The sequence below is a fragment of the Typopeltis vanoorti genome, chromosome 14 (assembly GCF_054136105.1).
Source record: "Typopeltis vanoorti isolate ZY-2024b chromosome 14, IOZ_Tvanoo_1.0, whole genome shotgun sequence".
Lineage (NCBI taxonomy): Eukaryota > Metazoa > Arthropoda > Arachnida > Uropygi > Thelyphonidae > Typopeltis > Typopeltis vanoorti.
Genome location: NC_143562.1, coordinates 50,367,450 through 50,379,595, shown reverse-complemented (window position 1 = coordinate 50,379,595; position 12,146 = coordinate 50,367,450).

Here is a 12,146-nt window from a genome sequence, read left to right as displayed (position 1 = left end):
GGGACTTAACCATCGACAATTTAAAGAGTTGCTAAGTGAAATAGAGAGCGAGTATTCAGATCTTCTAGAGTACAACAGGTTTCCATGGCTTTCAAGAGGCGACATATTAAAGCATTTTGCATCTTGCAGAAAAGAAATCAAACTATTCCTCGACAGCAAGGATGTTCAACATCCAGAATTAACAGAAGATCAGTGGGTGCAAAAATTGTACTTTATGGTGGACATAACATCACGCCTGCATCAGCTCAATCGTTTGAAAAGAAATTGTTTCTGTTCTCTGAAGATTTAGAGAGTGGAACTTTAGTTCATTTCCAAAACGTGTGTCAATACCGCCGAAAAAACAGTGCCCTCATTAACAAAGATTATTTCAAGACAACAGTTTTAAAAATGAGAGAATTTTTTCTTCAAAGGTTTCAGGAATTCATAAATAATAAAGCGACTCTAACTTTTATTACAAATCCTCTTAATGCCAATGTGAAGGGATTAAATATTCTCCGTTTGATATTGACAGGGCGCATTTTGAAATACAATTGCTGGACTTCAAAAGCAAAGACTTATGGAGTTCCAAATTTGTACTCTTTGTACTTAAATAGCAGAACTGGAAAAAGAAAAATGCAGTCCGATTTCACAGCGCAAGCAGACTGCTATAAAAGAACTACAGAAAGCAGACTCAATGATTTTCCATACTTAGAATAGCCTTCCGGATCAATGAGTCGAAAAAAATTGCATTTGGTGTTCTCAGTATCTCCGGGTCTACATATTTATGTGAGCAATCGTTTTCTAACATGAATTTCATTAAATGTAAATTGAGGAGCCAAATTACTGATGCTAACTTGGAATTGTGTCTTAAATTAAAAACGACTAGTTACAAACCGGACATACAGAAACTTTCTAAGGAAATGCAAGCTCATTGCTCACACTAATTAAAACCAGTTTGTGTTTTTTTTTCTTCATATAATAAAGATGGTATTACTATTGTTTTATATTACTATAAATGTACTATAATATAACTAAATTTACCTTATTTGTAAAAATATACTTATAGCTCTCGAATAATTTTTAAATTGCTGTGAGGGTCAGGTTTGTCTCTACTGTCTCAAACGCTTGTTGACCCCTGGTCTATACTGACTGAGCTTGGATGTTCCCCTCGGTCTTCCCGATTTCAACTATTTAAGTTAGCCATGTAAAAAGCGAAGCAATTGTTCTTATCTTTGTGTCTACTTTCCTACATAGGAATATAATAGTGGAATCGTTACCTTTGAATTCGCGTTTGATAAAAATCTGATTAGCTCATTTTATAATATTCATTTTCTGAAAACCTAATTCAGACCATTACCTGATTTGAAATCCAGAAAATAATATTCTTTCGGGGATTATGGTTTCAGTTTTCTGACCAAAATGTTCCCACAACATTAAACCGTTTTTATTATTGCTACTGTGAATAGGGTTGAACTGTCGCTTTTCCAATAAATTTGTCCAGTGTCTGTCAGATAAAGAATCAAGAACATGATTACTGAAATTTATTGAAATATGTAATCACTTTTTTGCCTATGCGAACACATACTATATCAAAAACATCATGCCTGATGAGCAATTTTGCTTTGTATTTTTTGAGAAAACTATTGAATCTTACCGCGTCAAGTTACTGAACTCTGATATTCTCAGTTTTGAACAAGGGAACGTTTACATCCTGATACTTATACACGTGATTATTGAAGGGGAAATCAAGCTTCCTGACTTTCTGATTTTTCTCTCATTCCTGCATAGATGATTCAGGAAACATTTCTTCGTCTATTCCAAACACATTCCACGGAATCTCTCTGTGATTTGTTACGTGAAAGGGTTCAGAACAGTCTAGATTCATCCGGTTTGGAAAAAAATGCAATTTCCAATTCATGTTTTTTTCTGATTGTTCTGAATTTTACTGTTTTACTTTCTGACTCTTTCTTGTTGCATTACGAAATATATTACAGTTTAGAAATATAAATATTCCATGTTATCCATAAGAAGGGAAATAAATCTTTACCACCTTCAAATTCTTTCTATAAAAATAAATGTAATAAATCGGATAAAGCATTTTATATCATATAAGGAGTAGGCGAGGCTCTTTTAGCACTGTCCAAGTTTTTGGAGAATGAAAATGTATAATATCCACTGGCATTCGATCAGAGATAGCTGACCCAGAACTATCACTAATTATTATTATTATTATTATTATTATTATTATTATTATTATTATTATTATTATTATTATCAACAGACCTCCATGGAGTCAAGAGGACAACGTTGAGAGGTGCCACTCTAACATGTACATCTCATCGTACCTCGAATTAAATGTGATCACTCTCCATGCACTCGTCACAGTTTCAGGCAATGCATTCCAAACACTTGCCTCTCTTCATGGAAAAAATTTCTTCACCCTCCTCTTGATCATGCCTCCCCCCTCTTACTTCTATCCAGCAGGCTCGTTAATTTATATTTCTTCAATCTGTTTTCATATTCTCGATATTATCGATCGGATACCCACTTAGTTAGTCACCTCTCAACCATATTTTGCATCTCATCATCCTTTTCAAAATATGCAGACAAAACATGTGCACAGTAATTCATATTCGGCCTGATCAAAGTTTTGTACAATGGAATTAAAACATCCTTACTTCTACACGTCTGTGTTTTCTTCTTCTTCATTTCCATAATCGACTGTATTGTCTTCGCAATTTTAACAAACTATACACGAAATTTAATGTTGCTATCCATCATTATCATCCAAATCCTTTATCTCCTCTACATTTTCTGAAATATTCCCACCAATCCTCTACTTATCATTCCATCATTGCTTCCAAAATATTACAACATTACACTTTGCAGCATTAAACTGACATCCCCACGCACATCGGCCATTACGACAGTCTGTTTAGGTCCTCTTATAAAGCTACAAGATCTGTTCTACTTTTCATAACGCTGACCAACTTTGCATCATCTGCAAGCAATTGTAATTTTCACCCACCATTTAAGTCATTTTTAATGTCAGTTACATGCAAATTAAATAATTCTCCAAAACAGATCGCTGAGGCACGCCATTAGTGACTTTTCTCTTCTGTGATATCATTCCCCCACTGACAACCTGCTGATACCTAATAGGCAGTTAACCTCCAGTTTAACGCACCTATTTTCTGAAAACCTCCATGTCCTAATTTAACTACTAATTTGTCAAGTTTGTCATTAGCATCCCTCTGTCCAAGATATTCACCCCCCCTTGTTATAATATGTAAGCAGATTGCTAAAACACAATCTTCCTTTAGCAAACCCATGCTGCCAATTGAATCGAATTCAACTGATTTCCACGCAGTTGTAAATCATTTTCCTCAATAGCTTTTCCAACACCTGAGCCACAATTCCAGACAAGCAGATGGACCTATTATTCAAAGCCTTAGTATTATCACCCTTCTTATGAAGGCAGAACCATTTTTGCCATCTTTCCACTCTTTGAGATTATATAAGACACTTGTTAAAATATACGTTAAAGCTGTAGCCAAATCCCTGGAATATTGCCTCAAGACACGTGTTGATATACCATCAGTTCCGTCGCCTTCGATACATCAAGTTTGCTCGTATACCTCCTGCTCACTTCCCATGAGTAGTTCCTCCGCAATTCCCTCTGCACTCAAGTTCTGCATTACATTAGAGTCGAAAGAACAGAATACTTTAATGATATGCTCGTTGAACACCTCTACTATATCCTTCTCAGTGTTTGTCATTATTCCATAACCATTCTTCCTTCTAGCACACTTTTGCTACCCTTAGTAAATAGGTCACAGTCCTTTCTGGCTCTTTCCCTATTGCTTGCTTGCTGTTTGTAAGTGAGTATCTCCACTCATCTTTTACCGGCTTCGAAATGCCCTTTTTCTTTGATTGCCTGCTAGACCTCTACAGTCATCCATTTTACATCTCCCTTATTTAATCTTCTGACTCCTGGAGTACACTCAGTCATTGCCTCTGGGAAATACTTCCTGAGTAGAGAACAAGAAGCATTGATTGACTTCCTATTTCCCCTTCCATGATATCGCTGCAATCTCCCGCCTGACTTTGCCATAATCGTCCGCCTTATAGTTCCACATATAACTCTTTCTTACAAATGTCCTGATATGGCTAACCACCACCCAAGTGATCACTTTATGGTCACTTTCACGATTCGGGGGAAGATGTGACACTTCATTAACAACAATATCTATCTGATGTTGTTGCTTCATTCCACTCTACACTACTATAATTGAAGTCCTACAATTATTACGTTTCTCCTATTAGCTAGACCAATTTTTCTAAACATTTCATTTTCACTGCCTTCCACATTAAGACGTCTGTAACAACACCCTACTAAATAATTCGTTCTGTCTATCTCTACTTCAGATCATACTTCTTCAAAACTACTGAAAAACTTTGCTCCTTGCATCTCCTCCCCAGATGGGCATATCTCTTCAACCATCATGAACAAAACTTCTTCTTCCTTTTAGTATTGTCAGTCTTCTCAAAAGGTCACATATCCGTCCATCCCCCTCTATTTTAGTCAGAATGTCATCTCATTCCAATATGTTTTGTGTGAATTAACTTTATCCGTCTAAGTAATGGGATTTCTTGGACGGAATTATATCTCATTGTCTTTCTATAACAAGTTCCAATAACCTCACTTTTCTGACATGAGTCATCATGTCAGAAAAGTGGGGTTATTGGGATCCCACTCCACTGACTATTCCTGTTTATGAGCACTGATACTACACTCCTCCCCAGAAGAAATGTCACACCGATATCTTTGACTATCTTAATCCTTTCTTTCGCACTCACATATCAACTCTTAAAACCATCATCTACACTTTTCGCGGTGTGATCCTGGTCACCCTGACCTATCCCGTTTCCTTATCCACTGTGCTCCTTCTCTCTCTTATTCAGTTCACTCGAGACACTCACTTCTCCATTCACAAACTGGCCTATCTTACTATCCTGTTCTTCCAAAACACTCTTGCTTCCTCAGATATTATATTCAATTCAGTCACTCTCTCTTGCAGCTGCAGTTTCTTCAACTTACTCACACCAAATTCATTCAAATGTAGCCCGTCTCTATCCTTATATCAGACTCTATACCCATTCATGAAATAAACTGTTTTCTTCTCACGCAACTCATCTAGCATACCATTCATAAACTTCGCTCACCTTCTCAATTCATCATTATCATGCTTGGGCAACAACTATCTACGTTACGAACCAGACTGTTATCATTCACCCTCCTTAACAGCTTCATGACATCCCTCCTTACTTTCCTTTCGTTGCCAGTCAAATTACTCGTGCCAGCTACCACTATCAACTCTATTGCTCGCAAATTCCGCTTATCCAATGCTTCAACCACCCTGCTCAATCTCTTTCCCAGAAAACAGACCTTGTGCACCTTTTCACTCACCACATCACATTATCGAATCCCTGTACATTGCCACTGAAGTCGTTCAATATTTCTTTCAAACCTTTCGTTCCACTCTTCCTCACATTTCCATGTACATCCGTAATTCTCTTTAGTTTATTCCTCATACGATTGATCACTTGGCTCATCTTAATTATAAACGACATCCGATCAACAGGGATCACATGGTGCTGCCATCTCGTGGTACCTAAGTGTAACTGAATACATTTGTCTGATACAGTGCGGGTTTTCTTTTTTTTTTTGAGTTGTGCCTGAAGTTAACTGTTAATTTTTTTTTGCTATTTTCGAAAAGGAATGTACCAGCCTGTGTAGCCCTATGGAAAATCCAAATCTGTATGTTCTTCAATCTGATGAAGATGTATTTCTTCAAGGCGTATTGAGAGAGTATCTGAGTTTGAGTTATCCTTTTCAAATATATGTTTTATGTTTGCTTTTCCTGACCAAGATATTTCTTCAATTCTACAAAGAAATCTGAAGACATCGTCGTAATAATAATAATAATAATAATAATAATAATAATAATAATAATAATAATAGTGAATTTTATTTCTCAAATATAGATATCTCCAATATCTCAAAAAAAAGCAGTAAGAGATATCTCAAATATAGATATATAAATTAGTGAATTTATATATATATATATACATTTTTTTTGACAAGTTTGAGAAAGTTTATTATCCTCTTCATATATACAAAATATTTACAAATTTACAATTGATATAATACTATTACATTTTGTTCAGTATTCAATATAATAATTGCTTACATAGGTAAAGTAACAATTATATATATTTATAACACATTACAATTGTCAATAACAGATACTTGCAAGTTAGTAATATTTTTAAATAATATTTTTTTATGCAGCAGCAATTAAAGCTTAGGAAAGACCACAGAATTCAATAAAATGAAAAAACTGAAGATCTGGGATGATTCAATCAAAGAAATAATCAAAAAGAAAATAGAAGCAGTAAAAGATTAGAAGATGAAATGGAATATAAAAGAATAAGAGCCACAGCTAAAAGAGAAGTCAGAAAAAGACATAGAGAATCATGGAACAAATTTGTTTCTAATTTAGAACATGATTTATATAAAATAAGACCCAATGTATATAAGATTTTGAAACATTTAAATGCAGATACCAAAGAAAACATAATATTAAACACTGAATTGAAATTAGAAGAATTTCTAAATTACTACACAGAACTGTGGACAAGCAAATAATTTAAAAAAGACAACTGGCAAACAATTAATGAAAATGGAAAGGAAATAACTAAAGAAGAATTAGAAATCAGCCTGAAAGAAACAAGAAACGGAAAATCACCTGGAGAAGATAAGCTAGGTACAGAACTATATAAATACTTAGGAACACGATTCAAAGAAATACTCTTATTATTTTTAAATAAAATTTACTAAACTAGTGTCACCCCAATAGAATGGATAGAAGCAATTGTGATTTCTATCTTTAAAAATGGCAATAGAGATGACCCTAAACACTATAGAGGTAGCAGTATATTAAATTCCTGTTACAAAATATATAGCAGAATCGTAAACAGCAAACTAACAAAATATTCTGAAAACTTTATTTTAGAAGTACAGAATGGATTTAGAAAAAGACGATCATGTATAGACCCTGCCTTTTGCCTAAAATTAATAATAGAGAAAAGAAGAGAATACAATTTAGAAACACATATTGCATTTATTAACTTTGAAAAACATATGATAAAGTTAAAAGAAACATATTATTTAACATATTAAAAGAAAACCAAATACCAGATAATATCCTAAAAGCTATTACAAGTATATATGAAAATAATTATATACAAATAAGATTAAATCACGAGATATCATATACGAGAGAGATAAACCAAGGGGTCCGACAGGGATCTCCTCTCTAAGCAACTCTTTTTAATATCTGCTTAAATGAAATAATAATAAAATGGAATAAAAATTTACATCAAGGAGTTAAATTTTCTCCTACATTAAACTTAAACACTCTCATCTTTGCCGACGATCAAATAATAATTTAAAATTCTGAAGATAATTTGCAGAAAGCTGTTTTAGATCTAAATGAGATATCCAAAGATTATGGGATGATAATCTCAATATACTACTAAATGGCAATATCATAAAAGGGTTACTACAATAAAGGACGTTCACACACACTGGATAACAAATGAACTAAAAAATATGATAAAGACAAAAGAGAAGCTATACTATAAGCATAAAAAATCCATACAATTTAAATTTTGAATATGACTATAAAAATTTCGTTAAACATCTAAAGAAAAAAAAAACAGGCAAAAGAACATTCTCTGCTATCGAAATTTCTTTCTTGTTGTAATGATAAAAGTAAAGAATGGAGGTTGGTCAATATGATAATAGGTAACACAAAACAGAAAACGCGAGAATTTTCCAGAAGGCAATGACATCACTGATATACTTAACAAAATGAACAACCACTTTACCAATTATGGCAGTTGTGTTTTCGACCATGCAGAAAGGGCAAAGTATGTCAGTCACCTTCCGTGGATTAAGAATTCTATGTATCTGCATGCAGTAAACGAAGATGAAGTGAAGAGTGTAGTAATCGGATTAAAAAGGGAAAAAATTGGGATATGACAACATAAATGATAAAAAGTTAAACATTATGATTAGGCATAAATTACAATTCTTTACAAATATCATTTGTAAAGATTATTATAAATGAAAACGAAAATTACAGACCGATATCTGTACTATCCACAATCTCATAGGTTATTGAAATTCTGATAAAAAATCGCTTAAATAGCTATTTAAATACAATATCCTTTTACGCTACTAATTAGTAGGGTTCAGATCCGGAAGCAATACTGAAAAATCGCTACTCGAGTTTCAAAAAAAGAAAAACTTTCTTTTTTTATGAAAAAAAGAAATTTTTTCATAAAAAAAATTCTCTATAGTGGAATGAATGAAGGAAGGCACACGGCAGCTGTTTTTCTTGATATATCTAAAGCTTTCGACTGTGTTCATCATGATCTATTGCTATTAAAAATGTCCAAATACGGTATTAGGAGAATTACTAATGACTGGTTCAGATCCTATCTGAATAATAGAAAACAATTTACCAGCTATGATATATTTAAAAGCACAGCAAACATAATAAAATACGAAGTACCACAAGGGTCGGTACTAGGACCCATCCTATTCATAATATATGTTAATGATCTATGTAAATACAAACTTTTGGACAAAACGATATCCTTTGCTGACGAAACAGTTTTAGAATACACTGAAACAACCCTCGAAAATCTCAAAAATCGGATTAATAGCGATATGTTAAAACTAAGTATATGAGCAATAACGGATTTAACATTAATACCGACAAAACGAGATATATGTACTGTACACTAACAGACAAATTACATCACAGTATAACTATAAAATGGCATGAAAGGAAATGTAGTGATACTCTAAATTGTAAATGTAGCTTAATCAAAAAAACAAAACCCCTCAAATATTTGTTCCTCCATATCGATAGCAATTTGGAGTGGAACACCCACACCACTTTTTTTAACAAATAAGTTTAGGTTCATAATTAAAAGAATATATTATGTTACAAAATTTGTAATTGCAGCATTCTTAAGATGTTTATACTATTCCTGGGTAAATTCTTCACTGCAATATAACATTACCTGTTGGGGAGGAGACTATTATAACAATCTCCTTCCAGTAATAAGAATACAAACAGAATAATTAGAGCCATAACTACTACCGACTTTAGACATTCAACCAATGATCTGTATATCGTTCATAATATTCTACCATTTCAGAAACTATATCTCTATGGTTGTCTGGTATATGTAAAAAGAAACACTGAACGTTTCTTGGTATATAATGTAGACTATGGATTGCGCTGCGGTCGAAACATGCTGGTAGTACCCAAGGCTAACAAAGAAATTTTTCATAAATCTTTCGAGTACATTACGACGAGCAGCTATAATAAACTTCCGAATGAAATTAAATCTATAACCTCAGAATATGTATTCAGAAAAAAAAAGAGAAACTACCCTATGGGATTAAAGAATGTTGACAATTATTTTAAACGTATAGTATAAGAGATCATTATAACTCATATATCATAACCATTTAAGGTATTGATTTACAAATTGGTTCATTCAATTAGGAATTAAAATATCAACATGTACATTATTATAACTGGTAAGGGATCCCTCTTATGCGGTCTGGACAATAAAACAAAAAGACAAACAAAGATTAACAAGAGCAGAAATGAAGTTTACGACAAAAACTTCAGAGTATACTCTATTTGATCATAAAAGAAACGAAGAATTACAAAAGAATTAAACCAAGAACCAGTAATAGAAAAAATTAAAAAATATAAACATAAATGGATGGAACACGTTCAAAGAATGAAAACAGAAAGATTACCAAAACAAGCCTTAAAGTACAAGCCATAAATCCTTGATACGCATGGCGATGATTTTTTTAAATTCAATCCTTATTATTATTATTGTTGTTGTTGTTGAAATTATGATTGTATATTCTGTTTGCATATTTACAACAGATTTAGTTCCTTTTTTCTGTATAATGTATTATATTCTTTCTTTTGGTAGGATTTCTGATTTCTTCCTCGAAGCTTAGCAAAGGTTATCTGAGGAATATAATAGATGGCTGTGGTTTCATGGTTATATTTCTATACGTGTCGCAAGCGAGGTGTTGATTTTATTGTTTTTTGGTACATGCTTGGAAGATTTCAACTGCTATTACAGTTTAACGTTTTTTTCTTCTCTCGGGATGATTCACATAGAACATTGTCGTCGGCAAACAGCATGCTCCATGGTGCCTCCTTCTTGACATCCTCCACTAGTACATCCATGACTAGGTAAAAGAGGTAGGGACTCAGAGCTGACCCTTGGTGTAGCCCTACGACAATGGGGAACCCTTCTGTCATGCCGACACTAGATTTGACCTGAGTTTCTGTTCCCTCATACATCTCCTTCACCAACTTCATGCACTTCTCCGACACTGCCCTTCTTCCTCATACACCTCCATACCTCCTGCCTGGCCACTTTGTCGTATGCCTTTTCCAGGTCTATAAACATCATGTGCAGATCCACTTGCATCTCTCTATATTTCTCCATCAATCGCCTTAGCGCTAATATCGCATCCCTTGTGCCTCTTCCTGGCATAAATCCAAACTGCTCCTCGCCAATTTTCGTTTCCTGCCGTATCCTTCCTTCAATTACTCTTTCCCATATCTTCAATGTGGGTGACATCAGCTTGATCCCTCTATAGTTGCCACAGTCTTGAACATCTTCTCTTCCTTTGTAGATTGGGACGCGAATACTTTTCCTCCATTCCTCTGGTATCTTTTCCTGTTGGGCTATTTTCCTCATCAGATCCCATAACATATCCATTCCCTCACTGTCCAAATTTTCCCACACTTCCCCAGGTATCTGGTCTGTCCCCACAGCCTTTCCATTCTTTATTTTTCTTAGTACCCAATCCACTTCCTCTCTGCTTATGTCTTGCACCGGTCTCTCGTTTGCCTCTCCATCCTCACACCTCTCTCTCGGATTCTCCTCATTTAGTAGTTTTCGGAAATATTCTTTCCATCTTTCTCTGATTTTGTCCTCCACTTGGAATACTACTCCTGAGGCATCCTTTATCTGTTTGACCGATGTTATGTCTTTCGAGGCCTTATCTCTGGCTTTTGCTATTCTCAACAACTGAGCTTCACAACCGTTTCTCTCCAGTTCTTCATAAACCTCATCAACTTCCCTCGCTTTCGTCCTTGCCACAGCTCTCTTTGCATTTTTCTTCGCTAATCTGTATGCCTCCTTGTAGGCTCTAGTTCCAGTCATGTCCCAATTTTTCTTTGCCTCTTTCTTTTCCTTGATCTCCAACTGCACCTCTCATTCCACCACGCCTCCTTATTCTCAGGCGGTCCCTTTCCTGCTGCTATACCAAGCACCTCGTCTCCAATTTTTCTAATATTCCGACTATTAACGTCCCACCATTCTTCTACATCCTCTGGTAACTTCATTTCTTTCAATACCTTTTCTTTAAGCTTATTCCTTGGGCTTTTCTTTTCTTCCAATTTCCACCACTTTATTCTCCTCTTTATCCGCCACTTCCGTCTATTCTTGTTTATCCTTTTATATCACAGTCTACCACAACCAACCTGTGCTGTGCCGATATATTTTCTCCATTAATCACCTTACAGTTTTTCACCTCCTTCAGATGTTTCCTACGGCACATAATATAGTCAATCTGACTCATTCAATCCCAGTTATTATAGGTTATCAGTTGCCCAACTCTCTTCTTGAACCACATGTTAGCTATAGCCAGATCGAAGGCCACAGCATATTCTATGATTCTTTTACCTTTTTCATTTCTTTCACCAGTACTCCAACCCCCATATACCCTTTCTTCCCCGCTTCGTCGCCTTCCTACATGCTCATTTAGATCTGCTCCGACGATCACTCTATGACCACCAGGGATTCCCATTACTATTTGGTCAAGTTCTCTCCAGAATGTCTCTTTCTCCTCCTCATCACAACCTACTTGTGGGGCGTAGCCATACACTATAGTAGCCACACTTCCTCCCATTTCAAGCTTAACGCTCATAATCCTATCATTCTTCCGGCAAACCTCGCAGACTCTACCATTCAGCTCC